A 21969-nucleotide genomic window follows, 5' to 3' on the forward strand; every position below is an offset into this window, starting at 1 on the left:
TTTCTAGTTGCCTGCATGATATGTGAGCTCGACTGTCTTTACTAAATGGACTACACAAAAAATCAGTGAAGAGCAAGGAAACAAGCGCTATGGCAGACAAACAGTGCTCTTTTGCCTTCTACAAATGATTGACAGAAACTATTGGGCACAAACTAAACAGTAGCAACAAGTGAGTCTGTAGATGTGAACTTCTCAAATTGAAGCTTTTTTTTTTTTTAATAAATTAATAACAAGTACTGCTTAATTGTTGTTCGCAGATGCAGAGAACAGAAAAAATGATCCGCTGTGGTGACCCCTAACAAGAGCATCCAAAAAAGAAAGAAAAAGACTGCTTAATTACAAATGTTTTGCTTCTTTGCTTCTTTTATTATGATGGTAATTATAAATTGAATTATTTTGTACTGTCAAAATCATTGAAAAATGTTCTGCTTCTCAAAATGCTCCTCTTTAAAGACACAAACCCCATATAACCCAACAGAAAACAAAATATCCAACTAACATTTCAAAAAGGATTTTTTTGGTGCTGTTGCAGTTTTTCATATCCATTTTAGAAGTGAGTTGGGGCTTTTTCCTTTACTGATGGAAATTCCCAGAGCAAACACAACCATGCCTTATCTAGAACTACAAGATTCACAGAGCCAAACACTGCCATCAGCACCTTTCCAAGAGAACATGAACATGAAATTGTAAAAAAATAACAATATGTGAAAATAGTGCATCCCTTGCATCTTGTTTCACTTAGACAAAATAATTTGAAGGACAACACATACCATAGCATCACAATTTTATGTTTTTTACTCACTCAAACAACTTGATAACAGGTCTATAATTTTAGTTCTTACACACATTCACTAATTCACACAACACTTACTTCATTGTAGACAGTGCCATCCACTCAATCAATACCAAGTATATGGGAACATGTCATTGAAACGCATGTGGATGTAACCTTATTTTACTGTAACTGTTCTACTTTTCATCTCTCCAATTAAAATTTGATTAGAACAAATTAAGGAGCACCTAGATATGCAAATGAGAAACACAGTACATGCACTTCTTATAGGTGAAATGCAACCAACTGAACTTTTCAAAGCAACTTTCTGCTTATTCACATAATTATTTGTTAACAATGTTCTGGTTATGGTGCCAAAGTCACTTGCCTGAGATCAGCTCTCCCAATTCAGATATTTATAGCAGAAGCTAATAATGTTATTTGCAAGCCGGGCCTGAATCAGTGCTTTCTGACATATCACTCCCACACACAGAGAATCTCTATTTAGACTGGCTCATTTAAAGCACACTGATATTTAGCTCTCTATATTATAAATAATTTCCAGGATTTCTCTGCTCCAGACTTCTAAGACTTGTCGGGCCAGCAGTATAGTTTCTCACTCTACTTAGTAATCAAACACTAAAGGTAGGGAGAAAAAATGTTTGTTCCTAAAGCTACACTTTCTCCCTGGAGGCATCTTCTTCTAATGCTTTTGCTGATTTCCTCTTGGGCTCAGTCAACTTCTGTTTAAATATTTTTTCCCCCAACAGGACCACACATATGACAATTTTGAAGTGACCAAATAGATAATAGCTGTTGTAAAGATCTTACCCACAAATCCATTTTACAAACCTGATTTTTCATTATATGGTTACAAGCATTACAAATTATAACATCAAATCAATCAAAACATAAGATGCACATAAAGTAAACCAACTTAACAACAAAACAAAACTTAAAATTTGATTATGATTAAAAAAAAAAACATACACACATATTCAATGATTAAATACAAGGAACATTTTCAGCATTTCAACTCTTAAAGAAAAACAACACCCTTAAATTATATTTTTCTTATCTGTGCATGAACACAAAGCACATTCAAATAGGACTGAGATTTTGAATTGAATATTCGCCCCCCCCCCCCCCCCCCCCCCGGCCCCATTCACTATTTAATATTACGGACTTCAATGTAACTGGATTGCTGACATGTGGATTATGCAACACACGTAACGAGATTTTTTTCATGGACATTTTGATATTGTTTGCTGTCTTTCAGTATTGGCCTTCAATGAAGTCCATTCCATTGTATCATAAACTTTGTGATATTTGTTCTCCAGTAAACATGAGGTTACATTTTTTTCTTGGCCATCACTACAAACAGCTCAGGATAAGTAACATAAAAAAAATTATCTTTGTTACGTGGAGTATCCCTTTAAAAGTGTATCACAGTCATTGATTTGATTGATCATTGGCATACTAGTGTCCACACTGTTGACATTCATTAATTTCATAATAGAAAGGAAGTGCATATCTAACCAAGGACTCCGAGATGAATTGAACTAGTTACATTTCTGATTTGTCTTTTCTTAAGAAAGTATACAGACTCCACTAAACCTGAAAACATACAGGAGTTGGTAGGATCTCAAAATTGGTTTGCTTAAAGTCTTCACAATAACTTGAGTTACTGGCATGAGTATACATTGACAGGGATGTGTAAATATGGCTAGAGCAGTACAACTGTTTGCTTGAAGCAGATGCATTGTGGTTGAGGCAACTGTGAAGTCGGTGTATTTCTAGAAAAGCAAACAAACCAACATTACCGTTTCATTGATCTGTGCTGCATTAGTTGCTCATTATAATCAACTCGTAATCACTGCACTACATAGAATCACTGTTTACAGCTTTTAGCCCCCCAAAAGTGGCACTCAAAAGGATTTTCTATAATAATCTTAAACAGATCTTGTCCTCTTGAGACTACAAATTATGCTTAACCCATTACACAATATTGATGTAATAAATGTATTTTCTTGGTTTTGAATCCCAAGCACAGATGTTGCCTGTGTGGAGTTTACACAATGTCCCTGTGTGTTCATCGGTTTTTGTCTGGATACTCTAGCTGTCCTCTTCTATCACCAAAGACATGCTGGTTTGAGTAGCTGGCAGCTCTAAATTGGCCCCAGTGTTAGTCCATCCATCCATCCATCCATAGTCCAAGTATTGTATGTGTGAGAAAAGCCACTGTGATAGCTAGCCCTGTTTCCTGCCTTGTGTCCATTTCTGCTGGGATAGACTTCAATCCCTCATGATTCTGAACAGCATTAAGTGCACTTAAGCATGTTACAGAACTTGAATTTTGACATGGGATTGCAGAAGTTTAGCCTAATAACAATAACAAAAAAGAAAAAAGAAAACTGCATTGTTTAAACTTAACATACCACTGTGATTTCAAGTCCAAAACGTTTCATCAGTGCAACTTTGATTCCAATATGGGATTTGTTCAAAAGTAAAATTAAATTATTTGTACATGCCATATAATTGCAATGATGCAATCATTTTAACTTGTAGTGTTACTCATTTGAAAAGATTTTCAACACAGCTTTCATCTTCTGAGTGCAATGGCCATAGCTACAGGACTCCATCAAACCATCCATCTATTTTCTAACTGGTGTATCCCAGTCATGGAAAGCAGGCTTTATAACCAGGCACTGCACTGGGCTCTAGGCAGAAACCAAATGTGCGTGCCGACATATGTTCACACAAATCCATACTTACTTAAATTAGCCCAACTCAAAGTCATCAGATAATCTAACCTGCATGTCTTTGGGGTGTGGGAGGGAAACGGGAGTATTCGGCACAAAATCTAAAAAGGCAGTGTCACCTATAGGTGCAGCAAATAAAAACTGTGTCAAATCTCAAAACATATAACAACCTCTGTACATGTGACTAGTCAACAATGGTGAAAATAATAGACTGGTCAGAATGCTCACTTTAATTGTTTTGAGTGTGTTTGTCAATTTTCTAATGCTATGACATGTAATGTGTCTATGGAAGATCATACTTGGAGCTGCTAGAACAATATACTTTATTGGCAAAATCTAATTGGCATGAGGGCTAATGTTGTGTCTTTTTTTGTGCTTTTGAAGCCAAATCAAAATTAATTACCATAATAATAAAAATTATTGAAAGTAACAGAACAATAGTCGTTTCGTAGGATGATAAACCCATACAGAACCATTTTCTAAGCCCACTTAATCGAGAGCAGGGTTGCAAGTGGCCTGTGCATATCCCAGCAGGCATAGGACTAAAAGCAGGAACAATCCCCTGGACAGGGTGCCAGTCCATTGCAGGGGAACACACCTATACAAACCACAACAAATTAGCATCACCAAACTGCTTGACTTCGAACTGTAGAAGGAAACTGTAGCAACCAGAGGAAACCAATGTAGACATGGAACACGAACACAGGTCTCCTTACTGCAAGGCAGCAGCACTACTATTATACCGCCTTAGGGTGATGATGAAAAGTAATCAACATCATAACTGTGATCATCATCTTCTTCTTAAATTGACAAGTTTATCTTCACAGAGGTGGTCTTAAAGTTGGGACAAATCAAATAAAGGATGGAAAGATTTGTGGCCTTTGAAATTTGAAATTTATTGGACCTGTCCATCTCAATATCACTCTGCAGTAAGTGTTCTTAACCAGCTAATGGCTCCTTTATGCAGACATAAATTTTGCAACAGTTAATATCACAAACCTGCAAGTGATTTTCTGATATATATAATTTGAAAAATGTACATTGTTACAAAAGCTGCTTTAAGAGTTTGTGTACGTGAAAATATCCTGAATTATAATGTATTCATTAATTCATGTGGCAATGATAAAATAATATTTGAATTTTTATTTTTAGTATCCTATCATTATTTACATTGCCTACCCTGAAAAATCCCCAAGCCCATATGCCAAAAAAAAATCATTAAAGTTTCCACACTTACATTGTGTTTTTGTTTTTTAGGACAGTACACGCCTCTAGAAAACAATGAAATAGCAAACTTGGAATATCAAGCACTGATAAAAAAATATCAGATTTTTTTATGACACATTTAGCTCTAAACACTTTTGTATTTAATTATTTAAACCTTACTGGAAATGTTTTCAGAATAGTAAAAATGTCAATAATTATTGCCATGTTAATCCCAACATCCATTTTCCATTGCAGTGCTGTAGGGAGAGGGAGTTTAATATGGCGGCTTCAGACATGAGTCAGCCCTGGTGGAGATGCCAACGCATTGTAGGGAACACACAAGCAATTTATTATCATTTTCCACATTCAATCATATTTCACATTCAGTAGATAAGGGTGAAGCATCCATTCACTAGTTTACTGAAGCCACCACATCCTACGGAGTGTAATGAAAGAAAATCTCACAGTAAGTTATGCTCGTACCTTGATTTTAGGTTCACATTATAATACATTATTTAGATGATGGTCTCACAAACAAGTTAAGAATTTCACTCTACTCTGTACAAAATACTATTATTTACTACCATTATTACATCTGATTCACTTTTATCCTTTAATGTTGTTTTTAACAAGGAAACCATACTGTTCCCAAAGAAGAGATGTGGGCAGCTATGTTTTAGATGGTTCTAGCTCAGACCTAACCTCTCCTCTCCTCTCATAGTGCAAACTATGCAGGTTGGTAACAATACAATAGTGAGGTACAGATGCTGAAGAAGAAGCTGGTTGGTTGCAAGGATTTTCAATTACCCTTGCATAGAAGTTTGCCAATGGCATAGAGGGACAGGGACAGATACTTTAGCTACTGTATTTTTTTATTTAAAATGAAGGAATACACAATTAATAGTGAATAGTATTGATCAGCGAATTTCACCAAAGTGTTATTCACAGGGAATTTGTTGTATTCGTGTTTGCACTTGTTCATTAAATTAAATTACTTACTGATAATTCAGCAGATTTAGAGAAACGTTTTTCACCAGTGTTCCATAATGGTTTGTGAGGCCAGCATGACGTCCCCTGGAGCTGAAACAGCCAACATTGGATGGGACCGCCACCAAATACATCATGCTGATCATATGCATTACAGACTCTGTGGGACTTAGTTAGTGGTAGGACAGATAAGTAAATAATCTAGGTTCTCACATTTTTATTTTCATATCTCTGCTTGTCGACAAATGTGCAGGTCAATCTTCAAGTTCCATGTCAGCATGACAGAAGAAGGCGTGTGCTCTATGCATACATAATTAGCCACGTGGAGATAAAAAACAAACCTTGAAGGAGCCTGATGCCCCCACAACCCCCCAATACAGGAGACTCTATGTAATAATAATAATACCAAAAGAAACATCTTGTACCCTAAGTTCTTGTCTATAAGCCGGACTCATGTATTAGCCGGAGACCAAAAATCATACGAATTTTTAAAATAAAATCGTATCATAGATAAGCCGGACTCATGGATAAGCCGAACATACTATAACCTATAACTAATAGAAGGGAGGGAGGTCAGTGGTCTCACTCGCGCCCATTTAATTTCTTTAAGGGGGGAGAGAGTGTGAGATATTGCCGTCTCTCTCACTCCCCGCATGGCGCGGTTGGAGCGGCCGGAGCGCGTTCTTTCTGCTCTGGGCGTCGCCGAGTCAACACGAGCGCGTAGCGGTCATTTAAATTGTGATTTTATATGTAAGCATATTTAAATATATATCGCGGATTTCTGCGGACAATGGGTCTTTTAATTTCTGGTACATGCTTCCTCAGTTGGTTTGCCCAGTTGATTTCATACAAGGGACGCTATTGGCAGATGGCTGAGAAGCTAGATTGCTTACTTTTCTGTCAATCTTGCGCTGACTATCTGTGATCCTGACGTATGGGGATTGAGCAGGGGGGCTGTTTGCACACCTAGACGATACAGACGCTCGTCTAAAAATGCTGAAAGATTATCTTCACGTTGCTATCTTTTGTAAAGCTGATTCCTGAAAAGACATGCTGCACAGTGCTTCGCATACTTAAAAGCTCGAAGGGCACGTATTGATTTTTGACTGAAAAACAAACTCTCCCTCTCCCTCTCTTTGTCTGCTCCTGACGGAGGGGGTGTGAGCTGCCGCCTTCAACAGCTTTGTGCCGCGGTGCTTCGCATACTTAAAAGCCAAACAGCCCTATTGATTTGTTTCTTCCTTTGAAGAGGAAGATATGTTTGCATTCTTTTAATTGTGAGACTGAACTGTCATCTGTCTTGTCATGGAGCACAGTTTAAACTTTTGAAAGAGACAAATGTTTGTTTGCAGTGTTTGAATAACGTTCCTGTCTCTCTACAACCTCCTGTGTTTCTGCGCAAATCTGTGACCCAAGCATGACAATATAAAAATAACCATATAAACATATGGTTTCTACTTCGCGGATATTCTTATTTCGCGGGTGGCTCTGGAACGCAACCCCCGCGATGGATGTATAAGCCGGACTTATGTATAAGCCGATATTCTATTTTTTCATTTTCACAACTTTTTTCCTTAGATAAGCCGCGGCTTATTGACAAGAACTTAGGGTAAATAGTAATAAACCTATCTTTTTGATAGAAGAAAAAGTGCACAGATAGTTTGGAGATCCTTCAGCACGACTTCAAAAAAACAGAATGAGCTAGCAGCTTCAATCATGACACGCCATTTTGTATTTTCTGACTTCTGACTACTACTTTGGCATTTCTGCTTGTTTTGATTAAATATATGATTGAGTGTCTCTGACTGCATTCTTTCTTCTTTGATCCCTTGGAGACACGGTGGTGCAGTGGTTAGCATTGCTGCCGTACAGCTCAAGTCACCTTTTTAGCCATGATAGTTGGTCCAGTATTGTTGGCAGACGTTTCCCTAGCCCTTAGGGACACTTTAAAGATGATTGCACCATTATAATCCAGTCAAATCTAGGTCAGTTAGTCCTTCCCCGTTGACTTTCAATGTGCTTCGCCAAGTTTGGTGATATCTGCAAACACTTCAGTGATGTCTCTGAATTCGAGGCGAAGTGAACACCGTGGAGTTCACTCTTCAATAATAGTCAACATGACTCCTGTCTGGGCATAAAAAAAGGATACAGCCCTTGATAAGATGGTTGTCCGTCACATTGTATATTTGTATACACAGAGCCATTTTAGATATACCAATTAAACCAATTTCTATTTTCTTCAGTTAAGGTGAAAATAAAAGTGTCCAAATAAAAAACACAGGTAAAAATATTCAGACTTTATTAACGGTCACCTAGATGTGAATCTAACTTGGGGGCCTGATCCAGTAAGGTTATAATTGATTACTAAGAAAATATTTCCCAAATGTTGCAAAACAAAAATAATGAAAAAAATCTCTTATTCTCACATTACAATTTTTTTCAATATAAGATCTTCAAATTTATTTAGTTTTGTTATAGCAAAAGAAACTGGAAGCGAAGGCCACCTGGAGAGGATTTCATTTGAAGAAAGGCTGAAATGAGCAAAAGACTTTTAAGTGTTTTTTTTCAAGCAATAGTCTGATAGGTTAAAGGGTTTGTTAAACTGAGTGTTGTAAGGTCTTTCAAAAAAAAAAAAAAAATTAAAATGTTAACTTGAATCAAAAGTCAAAACAAAAGATTTCCAAAGACAAAAAGATTTCCCTAGAAGCTTCACACTTTTCTTTTGTTGCTGGAGCGCCAGATCTTTTGGTAGTTGTCACTATACATGGTCATAAAGTTCAGAGACAGTATCAGACTAAAGTAACATTTCAGTAGCTTAGATAAAGCAATCTATTTATTATGTAGCTACTCAGGTATTTACTGTTTACAGTGGCACTGTTGCCAACCATCCGTGATTCTAAATTAATTTAGGTCCACAAGGAACAGATTTAAAACCAAGCTTCCAAACTTTAAAGTAACACCAAAAACACTGTCTTGTCAAAGTTGAACTCTCTACTGAATTATCAAAAGTATTTCTCCTGTGTCCTTCCCTACATATAATACAATACAGAAAAGAACTTTTGCTTTTGTACATTTGTTTATACAGGAGAATCAAAGTTAAGATTACTACTTTGACCTACATTTGCAAAACTTTGCAAAGAATAAGTTCTTATTAATTACAAAAGACGTGTATATAGTACATGCATGTAAATATAGATAAATGTTTAAACAAGCACAGCAAACAAAAATACATAATACAAAAATTATTTTGGCACAGTATGAGTGAAAAGTGTCTTCTTTCCTTTCAATTCCATTCATTCTGTAGGTCTTTATATAACATCATTATAAATAATGCCATACATATCCAAGGAGCAGCAGGTTCCATGTGTACCCAGGTCACACTGTAAAGATGTTAACTTAATATTAACCCAAACTTGTGACAGTTACACTAAAATTAAAATGAACATGCCTTTTTAAATGAAAATGAACTATAGTTTGGGCTCTACTTTCAACTTCTTTCGAGTTAACTTTTCCATTCTTGCCATATTATCTTCACCAAATAAAAAAAATCTGAAAAATGCAGTGTTAATACAAAGTGTTAGTAGATTGATTTTCTATTTAAATGTGCAAAAAACTGAAACATTCATAATCACCTCCAGTCAGAAACAGACATTGTCAGGATAAAAATCAGGATAAGGTCAGTAATATATGCCATCATCCTATATGACTTTTCAGTAGAGTTTGTGAGTTCTGCCTGTGTTCATGAGGCTTTCTTTCACATTCCAGTGACATCCATCTAGGTTATTAAACATCATCCAAATATTCTCGAGTGTACCTCTATGGTAGACCACAAGAGGCTGGCAAATAGCTCTAGGGGTGGAAACTACTCTTACAACATTTGACATCAGGAAAGGTTTTGTCTTCCCACCCAGCAAAAGAAAATAAATGAATGTCCCTCCAAAGGACTGCTAACTTCGCAGTTTGTTACTACAACCCCCCCCCCTTAGGTAAATCACACATTCAGTACTGCTATATTTGCATCAATACCTCACCGTACATGACAATTTCCACAGCAGGGAGCTGAAATTCTTCTAAATAAATCATCACAATCAATAAATGAGCTGGGCTCATACAAGTTTTAAAGCATGAGCAATAATGCTTCTTTTTTTGAGTCAAAAGTAAATGGTAAAAGCAGTCCTTGCCAATACAACTAAACTGAGGATTTCATGCAAAGGCCACACTATACATTTCCATATCTTAGGAGTGGGGTAGGCAAACATTTTCATCTGAGCAAACATTTTAATACATACATGCACTAAAAATAGAATAGACTTGAACTTGCACTACTTTTCTAACTACTCTGTTGATGAGATACTAATTAGGTCTGGTGGCATCAATACAATATGTTATAAAACGTGACTCAAAAAGCACAAGTCAAAGACTCCCAAGGAGCTAGCACTTTGCAAACTAAAAACTGAAAGAAACCAAAGTACAAAAATAGCTATTGATTCCATTTATGGCAGTTGAAAACTCCCAAATTACTGTATTCTCAGAAATAAAGCTGAGGCCATAAATGTTTGCAATGTCCACCTACATCACATTATAATTGTATGCTGTCAATACTAAAGGTACACTTATAAAGATAGGATTATAAATACTGCACAAATGTGATTTTTCTTAGTTCAAGAGCTTTTGTCAGATGGTTATAAGTTATGTTTGTATGTGACCTATACATGCGTTTAACCAGAGATATGCTCTCAAATAACTAGTGTGCCCAAATAAAAACATAACCAAGACATGCAAGCTTCCTGACTTTACACCAATACTACAATGTAAAGAAAGTGATAACAGGGAAGAAAGAGTGTACATTTTTGTCTTCAGGGTGTTTACTTTGTTATCAGCAAGGCAGATATGACTGCTTGTAGCTTTTACAACCATGTCTGCCGATATTTAATCAAATCTGTTATTTCTTTACCATCTATCTGGTTTTACATGCGCAGACATCTAACCCTCTCAAAATGAACATACCATCATCTGTAGCTCCAGTGACCTGAATGATCAATTTTCTAACCATACTCTTTTAAGCACAAGCTAAAGATGCAGATCAGGTATACTAGAAAGCTTGAAAAATCCAATCTGTGTGTCCTTACACAGGTCGTGTACTGAGAATCACAATTGTATTGGAATTGAAATCCACCACTGAATGTGGATCCTTAAAAACTGCAATGCACCCAGACAAAACTGGGTAACAATTAAGAATGCCTTTTAAGTAATAAGTAGTTTTTACAGAAGCCGAAAAAATCCAACAAGTAATTCTTCAGGTGATAAAATTCATTGCAAAACACCACCCTTTTTACAAGGATAATTGTGAAACTTTGTTTTTAAAATAGATTATTATACAGTACATATTATTTTGCTCCATTTTCCTCTAATGTACTATCCATCCATCTCTCCTAAATAAGGTCTGAGGCGTATCCCAGCAATTTCAGATTCAAGGCAGGAAAAATACCTGCAGAAAATGCATTCTTCTTGTTGCTCCTAATATATCAGTCACAAAAATTAAGAAAAAAATATATTATCTTAACTTTTGATGGGCCTGATACGTGTACATAAATCTGGAATGCCAAAGTATTGACTTTTGCATTGTGCTATCTATAAAAGCTGTTAGAAGTTTATTTTCCATTCTAATATGTACAGAGAATGAATGGGAAATACAATGTGATAATCATTTGGTTCATTAATGACTTTTGATTTAAGTTCAGATATAGAGACAGACTTGCATGTAGAAAAGTTCACTTCTTAATATCAAGCAGAAAACTGGAAAATACAAAAGGGCTATTTTAATTCAATTTCTAATACATAGAATGAATAATCTCATAATTGGCACAATTTTTGAAAACTTTCTTCCTTGTATGCTATAACCCTTGAAAGCAAATACTGTACTTAATATAAAATTTAAATACCACAAACTTATAATATATGAACAGCAGTACAGAAAATAAGACATTGGTTACAGATACTGAAGCATTTCATTAAAAAGTACTTATGCATTGGGTATCTGTGAATTCTAATACACAGAAACAGAGTATTATCTCTGTATACTATGCACAAAATGCTGGTATGCACTTTAAAGTTGATTTTTTTAAAATATGTATGTTATGTTTCCTTCTTGAACAATGTTTATTGTGCTATGGTGTCAGAGGAAACATCAGAAAATTAGAACAATCTAGACGAAAATAAGCCAATCAGCCCAACAAAACTTGCCAGTCCTATCCACTTCATTCTTCCAATATAACATCAAGTTGAGTTTTGAAAATCCCTAAAGTCTTCTTGTCTACCATGCTATTTGGTAGCTTATTCCAAGTGTCTATCGTTCTTTGTGTAAAGAAAAACGTCCTAATGTTTGTGTGAAATTTACCCAAGTTTCCAACTGTGTCTCCGTGTTCTTGATGAACTCATTTTAAAATAACAGTCTCGATCCACTGTACTAATTCCCTTCATAATTTTAAACACTTCAATCATGTCACTTCTTAATCTCTTTAGTGTTAAATGTTTTCTCAAAAAAAACATGTAAAAATTGTTGCATTTTTTGGCTTGAAAAATGACATTTTTATGAAATTTCATCTTTCTACTGTAAAATGTCCAAAACGCTTAAAGTACAAAGTCAGAAATGTAAAAAGTGTAATAATGATAAACTAATAATAATAAATGATGAATAGTAATAATAATAATAATAATAATAATATGAACAGCACACTGCGGTGGGCTATCGCCCTGCCCGGGGTTTGTTTCCTGCCTTGTACCCTATGTTGGCTGGGATTGGATCCAGCAGACCCCCGTGACCCTGTAGTTAGGATATAGCAGGTTGGATAATAGATGGTTGGATGGATGGATGAACAGCACACTGCACATGTGCAAGTGACACAAGTGTTTCTTTCAGATTCCTAGAGTCATTTTTCGGTTTCACTGACTGTTTCAAGTTCACTGACTGAAGACAGATTCACCTTGTCATCACTGCTGATGAGAGGTGTTTCTTACAAGACGCCATTATGAGGCTAGGAGAAGACATGTCCACACCATTGCCTGGGTAACGCTCGGACCTGACACTTATGCAAGACATGGATTGACTGAGTAACGCTCAGAACTAATGGTGTTGGCACTTTTACAGTCCGAGTAAACCTCGGGTCTTACACAAGATGCGTCTGTACCACTGCATGAGTGACATATGGGACTAATGCTTTTAGCACTGTTTTTACAGCCCAAGTCACGCTCGGGGTCTAATGCTAAAGGAGGTTAATGTTCTCTCACTTAAACTGAAAAGGCTCAACTCTTTTAATCTTTCTTTCATAATTCATCCCCTACAACCCTGGAATGAGCCTAGTCACTCTTCTCTGGACCTTTTCTAGCACTGCTATGTCCTTTTTGTATCCTGGAGACCAAAACTGCACACAGCACTGCAGATGAGGCCTCACCTGTGCATCATAAAGCTTGAGCATAACCTCCTTGTAATTGTACTCCACACATCATGCTATATAACTTGACATTATGTTAATTTTCACACCTTCCATTGTATATTCAAACCTAACATTTTTACTTCCTATGTGTAATTTCTTACATTTACTGACATTAAATTTCATCTGCCACAAATCTGTCCAGGCCTGTATGCTGACCAAGTCCCTCTGTAATGATTTAATGAATTCCAAATTATCTGCCAATCAACCTATCTTGGTATCATCTGCAAACTTAACCAGCTTATTACTTATATTCCTATCCAAATTATTTATATATATTAAAAATAGCAGCAGTCCTAACACTGATCCCTGTGGAACACCACTGTAAACATCAGCCAATTCTGATAAGGTTCTTCACACCATCACCCTCTGCTTCCTGTGTTCGAGCTAATTCTGAACCCATCTACAAACATCACCCTGAACTTTCACTTCTTTTAGTTTGATGCCCAATCTCTCATGTGGCACCTTATCAAATGCTTACTGAAAGTCCAGATAAAAAACATCATAAGCTCCACTTTGATGATATGGCTGTTTTTCTTCCTCATAGAGTTCTAGCATGTTGGTAACACATGATCTCCCTCTTCTGAACCCATGCTGACTGTTCAGTAAAACTCCTGTACTTGCCATGTGCTGCTCAATCTTATCAATTTAATAATTCCTTCCATTAATTTTCATGTGATGCACTTGGATCTGCCCAGTCACCCTTTTTATATAACGGAATAATATTTGCCACTTTCTAGTCCTTCGGAATCTCCCCAGTGCCTTCCTAAAAATATGTGTCAAGGGTGTATATATGTACTCGCTAGCCTCCTCAAAAACTCGATGGTAAATATTACCTGGTCCTGGTGATTTGTGAGAGGGGGTATGATGCACTTCAACTATACATCAGTTTTCCATAGTGGACATTACCCTGTCCATTAAAACAAGAGACAAAATGCAATTTGTCTTTTTTTTGTGGAGTAGTTGAGGGAAAACCACATTTTATGAAAAGTTCATTACCAAGTATAAAGTAAGTGGAACAAAAAACTATACAAGCAAAGGCTATTTTAATTGACTGAAACATTCTGACTGCTTTAAGTGGAACACTAATAACCTTTTCCTACTGTATACTGTGTACATTGGAAGATGTGCTATTCCAGTACTCTTATCACACCCACAAAATATTTTAAATCTTAAACTCATGGGTACAGGTGTAAATATGGTCATTTACTACTTGTCCTTCCTCAACTACAGCTATTCATGGTAGTTTTCAAACTTCCTTTACTTTTGATTTGATCATTCAGGAAATGTAGACTAATACAATAAACCTGTGTTGTTATGGTTGGAATAATCTAAAGTAAAATAATTTACAAATTAGTAAGAAATAAAGAATTCTGAAAAATAACACACCCATAGGTGTCTTGCTCTAAACATCACATACATTTCCTAAACACTAAATCAACTGAGATTTTATACATACTTTTAACTACACTACACAGTCAGATCAATATTTACTTAATAAAAAAACGGTGCCTTTATTCCCTTAGACAGTATGAAGCAGTGTTGTCACATATATACAGTAGGTGAATATATTTCTGTTTTAAAATATAGTATTTTTTAATGTTTTACCTATCCTATATAGCATTCATTTTTGCTTTATTAAAAACACACTTACTCCAAAACAGGCATGAGGAGAAATAGAGGAAGCAACCTGAGAATGGGTAACAGTCCACCATAGAGTTCACTCACTCGCTCACTTGCCTGTCAATCCAAAGCGAATATCTTTTGAATTCTATAGGACATCATAATACTATAGCTTTCTCCTACATCCTAAAGATATTCAGGTTAGATTTGCTGACTACTTTATGTTGACAAAGTGTGAGGAAGTGCTCGTTCAGACAAAAGTGTGGCTTATGATGGAATGGTGTTAAGTCTATGGATGGTCACCACCATGTTCCCACTGCTTCTGGAATATGTTCTAGACCCCTCCCCAAGTCCATGTATTAGAATAAGGTCAGGTCAGGTCAGGTTGGGGAGCATGCAGCATGTTGCCACACCCACCATACGACGAAACAGCTCTGAATCAGTCGGCAACTCCCTAGGTGGACACACAGTCTAGTCCAACCCTATGGAAATGACCATCTACCTGTATTTGCTCTCACATAGCAGGTAATGTGCCTTATTCAACACAATGTCAAACAAGCAGTACCCAAGGATTCTCCGAAAAGATACAGTACCACAGGAGTCCAGTCTTTGTCTAAGGTCAGTGGATAGCGCCCATGTCTCACAATCATACAGCAAAACAGGGAGCACCAGGACTTTTTGCAGAGATATCCAGAGTACCACACACCTCATTCCAGTGACCTCATGACCCCCATGCTCTTCCAATCCATCCACTGACTTCATAGGAACAGTCACCAGAGGCATGAATATCACTGCTGAGGTAAGTAAACACACTCTCTCCGCACACTGACACTGATGGTTGTGCCCAAGAGCTCATTAAAGGCCTGGATGTTGGTTTTTAGCCAGGATACTTGCATGCCTAGACACTCGGACTCCTCAAACTAGAATAGGGAGATTTGGGAAAGTAAGAAATAAATTAATGTATTTTAACATGCGTTAAAACCACACAATTAAACAAATGAGTTATTTAAGTTTACTGTCATGTGTATACAATAAAGTGGAATTCTTACTTGCATATCTCTCATAAGAGAGAGACAACAATTAATACTTTTGGTAATGACACAGACACAAAAAAATACATAGAATATAACTGTACAGTTACATTCAGTGGGGTCTTTAATAATAGTGTTTGCTTTCTAAGGCAGTGAGTGTTGAGTATGTCCTGAATACAAGATGGTTGGGTGCCAGTATTATTCTGTGCCATCTTCACCACCCTCTGCAGTGCTTTACTATCTTGAGAGGAACAGGTGACATACTAGGATGCTGCCAATGAGGATGGACTCCAATGTGTATCTATACAACTTAGTGAGAACACAATGAAAAATTTACACTTTCAAAAGACATCTGAGGAAGCACAGGCGTTTCTGAGGTTTCCAGACAACAGCCAAAATCTGCTGTGTGGACTTCACTTCATCAGTGATAGTTACTCTGACAAATTTAAAGCTGTTCATCATCTCCACAGCATTTTCTGCAATGAAGAATGTGGTCCACTTCCTAAAGTCGATGACCAGCTCCTTGGTTTTGCAGATCTTAAAGGTGAGACTGTTATCCTGGCACTTCTGAATCAGAAGATAGACCTCTTCTCTGTAAGACATATAATCATTGTTGGTGATCAGGCTTATGATGGCGGTGTCATCAACAGATTTAAAGATGCGTTTGGAGCTCTATCTAGCCATACAGTCAGAGATGAGCAAACAGTACAGAAGGGGGTTTAGCACACTACCCTGTGGAGTACCAGTGTTGAGGGTCAGCATAGTGGATGTGATACTGCCAGTCTGCATTTGCTGAGATACACTGGTTAGGATGTCTAGATTCTCAACCATAATTATTCCCATAGACCTGTTCAAAATGCACTGTTTCAGTAGCTTTTTGGAAAGCAGGATTGTGCTACTACTATGCCAGTCTGTCTGTGTGCCTTTTTCACTGGAACTACATTCAATTATTCAATACAAACTGCTAAGGTTACAAAGAAATTCAAGAAAGCACTACTTACTTAACTGTCATTGAGTTCACTGTGTTAGCCTTTAAATGAACAACACACACACAGTGACTTATATCCTTTTCTCTTTACTGGTTACCTATAGCACCGGTTGCCTGCTAAAGCAGTGAAATATGCCTGCTTGTCTTACATAATCACAGGTAAACATAATGAACTCAGACTCATTTATGCTATTATCATTATACAATACTATTCTATTAAATAGTACCAACTCCCAATGTTCCATCTAAAGTGTATGAGTTAGTCTGACCTCCACCGTTTTTATCCAACATGCAGAACAGTTTCTGTTGATAAAAAAAATGAGAATATTATAAACTGTTATTGTACTTTCATAATGATGCTATTTATTGTGTCAAGTTAAAAAAGCGACATCGCACTCATAATAGTGAAGCCGAATCTCACATAAAGCCTCAGTTCTCTTTCTCAATGCAAATCCAGAATCTCCAAGGATGAATAGCTATTCCTCTAATCTGTCTTATGCCAAAATACACAGTATTGCTAAGATCCTGACATTGCCAAATAATGGAATTTTATTTATTTATTTCCCATTACAAGAGCCACAATCTGTTTCAAATGCCTACTTTTATCAGCTATAGGTGAAACTGCTTCTTTTAATATTTGTAGTTACTGTAACTATAAGACCTCAGGAAGGATTTGAACCCAGGGCTTCTGTTGGGCTGTCACCCCTCTACAAAACTCCAAACAAACCAAGACAGAGGAACATTCCTTTGTCATGGATGGTTAACAGTTCTTTTCATTTGTCTCAGAATGGGGACAGAGCACTCATTTAGAACGCTAGATATACAGTATGCCTTTTCAAGGAATGTGCTAAAATAAAACAGATTTTAGTCTCCATTAACTCTGCCTTTCACATATTTATCACTTTTGATACGCTTTAACTGTTTTGAAGGTGGACTCCTAAGGTTCTTCCCATGTCTCTAAATTTCTTTAAATTGGGTTGGGAATAATGATGATGATGATGACAATTGAGGTTTGTGTGCGCAACGAAAACAGGCACATTCATCCACTTAAATTATACCTCCTTGTATGAAATAACAGCTGCATTTTGAATGCATGTCTACACAAAGTAATAGCAAATTTCTGTTTTAGGGATATTTGGCCATAATAATAAGGGTTTTAAAATTAATTAAAAAGTGAAAATGCATGAAATGTGTATGCTTAACCACAGCATGCACTTAGAGTCCCCGTTTTAATTGTGCGTATCACTTCTTTACTTGATTCAAATGAAAAATAACTGAACTGATTTGTTTTATCTTTATAATTGTATTTTTAACAAAACTTTGCTGTTCAAAACAAGAGCACAGTACGCGATCTTATTTAATGAGCTAGACTGAAAAATACTAGGGTGCAAGTGGTCAGACAGCATGCATTTCTCTTTGTAGAAGTACATATTTTGAGGACAAATATCAAAGCATTGTAAATAAAGCATTTCATACATAGACCACTTTATAAATAAATAAAGCACTTTGGGGAAGGTGCTCAGTGTAAAAGGTAGTAAATAAAATATTAATTATGTTGTTTCTTTATCATAACCATACTGTTTTCTCCCTCCTACTCTAGAAAATGCTATTTTTTTTATTATTATTATTATTTATTTATTTTTCTTGATCTACAACGGAAACATGCACCAGAATTGTAACATTCAGTTATTATCTCCATTCTATTTGTTCTGAGACAGGCTCAAACCACTGCACAGATTATTAAATTCAGACTTCAGCTTTTACATGAATAGCAGAGCATTGCCTACTAACTACTTGTAATAAGAGTAATAAGCTGATAAAATGAGGATAAGCATTTCCGTGCAACTATTTTAAGACAAACCACAACTACAGTTGCAATATATTCACATATTTACTAACACAAACCAATAAAACATGACTTTATAGTTTTGGATACTGATTCCAATATTACAGGTTTTGCATCCCTGAAACGTTTCAAAAAAGGTTGATTGCTGGATGGTCAATGGCTAAGCGAGCTTGTCAGTAGACCTTTGACCTCGTCTTCTTACTAAACCGTGAGAGACTGTCACTGATTTACCGAGACTCATTTACTGCGTCTAAGACGAGCTGTCAGCGAAATCACCAGTCTACCAACAAACGTTTCGATTTATTTTTTGTACAGCGCTCTTCACGGAGTACAGGCACGGGTCGTTTGTACAAGTTTCCGACAATAATAGGATGCATCATTTACGTGTGCGTGCATAAAGGTACTCATGTACTAGAACTAAACACGAAGAGTAAACTTCGGCGGATGGCCCACCGCTCATTATAAATCGTACAGCATTTAAGAGAAATCAGAAAGAATAACAAGACACACTTACTAGGTACCTATATGAACCTTTAACAATCGGCTTTCTTATTCTCTTGTTCAGCTATATTAGGTTTTGTAAAATTGGGCTGCAACACTTACTTTGGCGCATGTAAAAAAGAATTAATAGAGTAAAAAATAAACATTACTGTCATATGATGATAACGAGAAAAACATCCAGTGCTGGCATCAAGTTCCTTATCAATATCTACTACCCCACCCAAGTTGATTTTTTCCCGTTTATTATCACGCCGTCAAAATGCTACAATTAAGGAAGCGCAGCAGCCGGAACAGATAATGCCAAATAATCCAGATATATATTACTAGGGCACTTAAGAGATACAAATATTAATATTAACTGGGAAATACCATTCTTCTTTTGCCAAGTAGAAAAAAATTAAAACCACTACCTGGCTTATGATCACGCAAGTGTACTTTTGGAAATAATTTAAACAGAGAATGGTCCACGTGCACTCTAAATGGTAAGGTACAGAAAAAGTGTGTAAGCTTCAAAACAGTTTTAAAACATGTGATGGCCTTATTAATATTGGTTAATGCTGTTACAATACATACCAACTGCCTTTTATGCAATGCAACAAAGACCACAAAGCTGATGTGATGCGCGACGCTGAGATTCGCATTACACAGACGGGACATCAGCAGAAACAAGGGACGGATGAATGGAAACAACGGAACAGAAGCAACCAGTTCAGATGTAAATGCTTGAAATCAATGAAGCAAACCAATAACTGCCAAACCAATATGATGATTCCTATATGCATTGCTGAACTACCAAGTCACTTAAATATAATACTGTTTATATTTTTAAAAGGACCAGCTTGGATGAGCATCAGAGAGCAACGCAATCTCTACATCAGAATACCACGAGTGCTGGAATATTACAATAGAATACAATCAGTGCCGAAAAGCAGATAACTGGACAACTCGTGCTAATAATAATGTGAAAATGAAGGATTTACTGACCTAGTCGGTTGGCAGCTGCTTTATTTTAAGAAACTGAAAATGCTGAAATCGTGTTATTTCTCCACCGGTCTTCTTAATTCCCTGGTACTCGAACGTAAAAGCACGCCCAGTGCAAGTCAACCGGCTCAGTTCTTCTGCTTATAACAACAGTAATTTGCAATGAATTCGCCACAATGCACAGACGTTGATGCTACCGCTTCTGGGATACAGAAATTCGTTTCAGCCCCTTTTCTTCGATCGCTCTCCCAGCCAAATACGGACCCCTCCCACAAAACAGCCCAAAAAGATAAGCGGACAGAAAGCAAGAGAAAAGGTGCTTACTACGCATGCGTGCCGTGCGGCTTTACAAAAGAAGGGCACCTTGCCAAATAGTGCGCCTAGCGGTCTATTCTTATATCCCTTACTAATAAAAGGAACGAATCGCCTTTCTTTTTCTTATTTTTCTGCCGTTAGTGTTATAATCGGAAATTTATCAATTCGAATGAGTGAATGCAGCTGTCAACGTTTTTACATGAGCGTAATGTAGTTTGTTGGGCCCAGATTCTTCTTTTTGAAGAATCCATCTAGAATTTAAAGCCCTACTGATTTTTATATGATCTTTTACAATGTCAAGCCGGACACAATTTTTCCGTTCTCCACGAGAATGGCACTGGAAAAGATAGGAAAAAAAATCAAACAAAAGGAAAGAGAGGAAGAAAACACGTGCCTGCTGTGAAGTATTAGCTGCCGAATTGTGAGCGATACATCAAAATGCCAGGTGGCCACAGAGCATGCGCGAGGACCCGTGGTTATAGAAACAGCTTGGCTAACAACGCCAGAAGCCGGCAGCAAACAACGAGGAGAAGGAAGGAGCGGAGAAGTTGCAAATTAAAAAGAGAGAACGTAAAATTAAGAAGTGAATCTACAAATGCACCTGTTGCGAATATCTACAACTATTAGAGGCTGCAAGGAAGTGTCGTACGTGCACCTGCTAAACTGTTAAGACTATGCAGCAGTCGATGAGTCACTTTCATCAGCTTATTCATATCAGCACGCATGGCGTCATCGATTATTGTTAACTTGTCACGGTGATGGACGTTGCTCTTAAGAGATAGCTATGTTTGCAAACTTGAAATGGGTTGGTCTGTTCTTTTCTAATTGTCTCTGTTTTGTTGGGCGTCATATTTCATTTTAAATGTCATGCCCTTTGCAAGTGCATCTGTTAGTGTACAGATACAGGTGGTCTTTAATATGCACAGAGAAGAATGCGTTTGTCCAGTCAAGAACTGTGCACGATACTAATATATCCAGATATAATAACACAGGTCTGCAAAGTTAAACTCATAAAAAATGTTCTGACTGTGAATAGGTATTTGATTTTGCATTCATGAACACAAAAAATTCTTACAGTTTTAAGTGCAACATTGAAAAGAAACTGAAGTTAAATGTAACAACTTACACAGTTCATTCATGTACACAGTATTGTTCTATATCAGTTTACCATGAAAATAGGCAATGTATTATTTTTAAACATAAAAACAAAATTACACATTCATTGACTTACCTGCAACTTTTATAGGTTTTGTCACTTCATTTCTTAGTTTTATTGATACAGACCTTCATTTCACGACCTGTGGTTTGTACACTTTTTTCGTTGCATCCCTATGAATTACCCAGCAGTAGTCAGTCATCATACGGACATCCTAACATCCCTGGTACCATCTTTTCATGTCATTGATATCCTGTCACCCCGCTCTTCACTCTCTGCTCCAAGATTTTCTGGGGAAAATTCCAGATGCA

At 36.7% G+C, this 21969-nt stretch overlaps 1 protein-coding gene across 2 annotated transcripts in view; it reads right to left on the minus strand.

Annotated features, from left to right (window-relative positions):
• Positions 1-20575, minus strand: part of ctnna2 (catenin (cadherin-associated protein), alpha 2) — a 1866011-nt gene extending 1845436 nt beyond the window's left edge. Inside the window, exon 1 of one of the 2 annotated variants that reach the window (XM_051928041.1) lies at positions 20191-20575. The gene's annotated coding sequence lies outside the window, so the exon portion shown is untranslated. The remainder of the gene's footprint in view (positions 1-20190) is intronic. The other variant, XM_028801549.2, reaches the window with a different exon arrangement.
• Positions 20576-21969: the final 1394 nt, after the last annotated feature.

The sequence above is a fragment of the Erpetoichthys calabaricus genome, chromosome 5 (genome assembly GCF_900747795.2).
Source record: "Erpetoichthys calabaricus chromosome 5, fErpCal1.3, whole genome shotgun sequence".
Taxonomy (NCBI): Eukaryota; Metazoa; Chordata; class Cladistia; order Polypteriformes; family Polypteridae; genus Erpetoichthys; species Erpetoichthys calabaricus.